Genomic DNA, 4,538 nt, shown 5'->3' with positions numbered 1-4,538 from the left:
TTTGTGATTCAATAATTTTTACTTTATCAAGTTCAAAACAACAGAGGGGAGAAAACGTTTATTAATGCAAACAGCAAGTATTATCTTAGGGGGAAACAGTGAAAATTACAGACTATTCATTTTTGAGATTTTACGTATTTTTGTTTTGTGTAAGGATGTATATTTGTGTTCCATGTGCCTGCAGTACCTAAGGCGGTCAGAAGATGGCGTCAGGTTCCCTGGGAATCTGGGACTGGAGCAGAGTTGGTGATGAACTGCCATACGGTTGCTGGGAACTGCATCCAGGGTCCTCTGGAAGAGCGACCAGAGCTCGTAACCACTAAGCCATTTCTCCAGCTCCAACTTACAGATTATTCTTATCTGTTTAATTTTTTTATTTCTCCCATCTTCTTCCCTCCCTCTGCCTCCTCTTCCTTTTTCTTCCTTCTTTTGAACAGTCCACTTTAGGTCTGGCTGGCCTTGAACTCTCAGCAATCTTCCTGCCTCCACCTCTCTGGTGCTGGGATTACAGCCACGGGCAAACATGAACACTGTCTGGCTTGGAGACCACGGTATTTTTTTTACTTTCCTGAAGACCAGGAAGACTATATTTATTTATGGTCACCCTGTAATTCTATATATACTCTTGTTTGAATACCCAATAACAAAACCCTGTATTCCCAGACCCTTGGGAGTCTGAGGCTGAGAGGATCCTCTGCCCAACAATTTGAGGTCAGCAACATGTGATATCCTGCTCCACACTCCCCCATCAGGAATGGGAGGAAGAGGCAGGAAGATTATGAATGCATGGTTGCCCTTGACAACATGCTAATTTCATGGCCAGCCCCACCCTTATGAGGCCTTGTCTTTTTTTTTTCTTTTTTGATAATTTCTTTTATTGTTAATTTATGTGTGTTATATGTATTTCTGTGTATGTGTACATTATATGGTACCTTTGGAAGCCGGAAAAGGGCATCAGATTTCCAAGAACTATTGTTACAAGCAGTTCTGAGCTGCCTGCTGTGGGTGCAGAGAGCTGAACTCAGGTCTTCTGGGTGGGAGAGCCTTTTCTTCAGCCCCCAATGTCAAGTTTCAAAAGCAGGGGGAGGGGGGCAGTTTCAAACCATTTGGAAATATGGATTATGGGGAACCCCACTGGGCATATCATTTGTCTTGAGTGTTCACTGAGGGTTATTTAGTGACTTCTTTACCCCTGAGATTAGTATTTATATTTCTCTTTTATGCAAGAGAAAAACAAGGTCCAGGGAGGTTAAGTAACTGGGCTAAAGTCACACAGCCAGCAAGCCCCATGTTTTATTGTGTTTTTATTTGTATGAGTGCTAGAGACAAGGTACTCATCTTGAACAGTCCTATTCTGCCCCCCTAGGGGCAGCAGGGTCCCCTGGAGGCTAAGAAAGAGCATCTGCTCTGAAATTCTCCTGGCCTCGGAGGCATGACTACAGTGTATTGACATTACAGAGGTCTCTCAGGGGTCCTAGCCCCTGAGCCTGGCTGCTGCTTCAGGCAAGCCAGCCTACTGGCTTTTGTTTTGGAACTAGGTTTTGTTTCAAGTCCTGGAAGTTGAGTCATCATTTACTGAGCACATATGCATGGGCCTTTGAGGCCCCTGAGGTCTCCTCCCTATCCCCTCACAGCAGCTGTGGGTACTCACATACCATGCTGGAACATATATACTACATGCAACTTTCTCTCTCTCTCTCTCTCTCTCTCTCTCTCTCTCTCTCTCTCTCTTTCTCTCTCTTTCCTCCAAAACATGTATTATTTCGACTCAAAGCTGGAAATTCCCAGCCATTCATTTGTGTGTTTTTCTGTCTGGCCTTGCCCTTCTGGGGAATGCACAATGGAACCCAGACGGAAAGGGATCTAGGCGCGAAGGGCCTAACGTGGGAGGGCTGAAGCTGGCTGCTGCCTGAGGTCCCTGATGACCTAGGGAAAGGGGTGTACCTGCTGCAGTGGACCCTAAAACTCTGACAAACGGAGAGGAAGAGGGGCTGTGGCTTAATGTCACACAAGTCCTAGGCCTACACTCCTAGGGGCAGAGTGCAGGAGGTCTGAGGGAGTTCAGGAGACTACACATTTAAGGGTCCATGGCTAGTGCTTTCAGAAACAGTGCCAAGCTGGGCATGGTGGCATACATCCTGGCACTTGGAAGGGTGAGGTGGGAGGTAGACCATCAAGGTTTTGGCAGGTTGCTCTCTGCCCCTCTCTGCCTGTTGGACTCCTTGCATTGTAGTAAGTAAAAAGAGGTCAGGGAGACAGCATCAAAGCCAGCCTGGGCCACACAGGGAGAGCTGGTTTCAAAAAGCAAAACGAAACACCCTTCTCCCCACAAGCCCAATGACACATTCCTTAAGACTTGAACTCTGAGCCAGGCATGATTCAGGCCTGGAATCCCAGCACTCTGGGAGGCAGGGGCACGCAGATCTCTGTGAGTTCAAGGCCAGTCTGGTCTACAAAATGAATCCAGGACAGCCAAGGCTACACAGAGAAACCCTGTCTCAAAAAAAAGCACACACACACACACACACACACACACACACACACACACACAAAGGATTTGAACTCTGGAGAAAGGCTCCGTCATGTGTCAGCTCTGGAGTGAGCCACACACATCTTCAGATCTCACACTGGGAAAGGGCCAGATGCTCTGCCACTGAGCTGTGCCCTGAGCCTGAGTTCACACATCCTTTGCAAACTTTCCTTTCATGGTAAAGCTCACTGCCGGAAGAGTTTGGCACATAGCCTGGCACGTGGAAACCATGAAGAAAGAGTGGCTATTATCAGCATGATTGCATGGAGTTTCAGAATAAGTGCCCTTTCAAACTTGGCATTAGTGGTAGCAATTGCCTTGGCTAAGTCTAGCTTGCTAACTGAAAGAGAAAATAAGAGGTCACTGCACTGCAAAGTCCCTGGGGAGGCCTGAACCGGGATCCAGGTTTCCCACCCCCTTCCTCTTCCTGAACCCGCCTCAGATGTTACCCGAACCTCCAGCAACGGCAGCTGAAAGCCCCTGGAGCCACATCCTTCGGGTGGCAAGAGCCTGGGAGGCTGTGGTGCTTCCTTCGTGGAGGTGGGAACCAGGTCAGGAGGATGCAGGTCTGAAGAGCTCCCATCACAGAGGGAGAGCTGACTGCAACTTGCAAGGGTATGGGGAGGCAGCCTTTGTCCTCAGACCTGCTCCTGATGCAAACCAGCAGGAAACAACAGGGTTGTTGAGAGGCGAGAGGCCCCAGAAGTGAGGGAAATGAAATCATCGTCTGCCTTTCCTTGATGTGTTTTTGATAGAGACGAGGGAGCCCCACCAAGAAAAATATCCTTACGGGGCTGAAGATGGCTCAGCGGTTAAGAGTTACTGACTGCTCTTCCAGAGGACCAGGGTTCAATTCCCAGTACCCACATGGTAGCTCACAACTGTCTGTAACTCCAAGATCTGACACCCTAACATGGACATACATGCAGGCAAAACACCAATGCACATAAAATAAAAATAAATAAATTATTTAAAAAAATCCTTACCACAGAAAACCAAGAAGATGATGAAGACAGATGACAACTGGTGGAGCCAGTGAGAGTGGTAGAAGGTTGAAGTATAAAGGTCACCTGATGCGCAGGCTCTAATTCCCACTCCCAACCCCCATCCTCACTCTGAGGGAACATAGGACTACGGGATCCTATCTTTCTGCGCATGTGCCCAACTTCTTGATTATTTTCAAAGACTTACTTACTTTATTTTATGTTTAAGAGTCTGCATGAGTATGCTAGCTGCCTGCTGAGGCAAGAAGAGAACATCAGATCCCCATGAGCTGCTTTCTGTGGATAATGGGGACCAAACCTGTGTCTTCTACCAGAGCAGCAAGTGCTCTTAACTGCTTAGCTATCTCTCCAGCCCCACGCTGCCTCCAATTTTAAAACTACAATGTAGACACTGAATCTAAGATGTTATTGGCTGAGGTGCCTATATATCAAATCATACCTGGCCTCCAGGTTCTCCCAGCAGCCCTCAGTCCTTATGTGTTACAGGGTATGGCTGGCATACCCCACCTTGTACCCTGAAATTTCTAGTCCAGGGACTGGGCTTCTCCTCTCCTAGAGACACTTAGTGCTCTCTCTTTCTCTCTTTCTGCATTTCTCTTCCTGAATGTGCACGCTCTCTCTCTCTGCCCCACCATCTGCCTCGCTATTTACCTGACCTTGTTCTCTGAGACCAGCGAACCCACCTGAGCACAGCCCCCAAATAAACCTGCTTTTTCACTTTTAATTTGGCTTGAATTGGCTTATTTCTTCGGTGGAGAAAACCTGCTACTAATTACTAAAGAGGCTGAGGCAGGAGGATTATTAAACCTGCCTGGGCTACAGAATGAGTTCAAAGCCAGTCTGAGCAACTCAGACAATGTCTCAAAACAAAACATCAAAAAGAGAGCCAGGGGTGCCAGTCAGGAGCATAGTACATGCTTGAGGCCCAGGATTTAACAGAGAAAGAAAGAAAGAAAAAAAGAAAGAAAGAAAGAAAGAAAGAAAGAAAGAAAGAAAGAAAGAAA

Source organism: Psammomys obesus, unplaced genomic scaffold (genome assembly GCF_907164565.1).
Source record: "Psammomys obesus unplaced genomic scaffold, mPsaObe1.curated_primary_1811, whole genome shotgun sequence".
Classification (NCBI taxonomy): domain Eukaryota; kingdom Metazoa; phylum Chordata; class Mammalia; order Rodentia; family Muridae; genus Psammomys; species Psammomys obesus.
The sequence above is the reverse complement of the archived record's forward strand: the minus strand, read 5'-3'. Positions refer to the sequence as shown.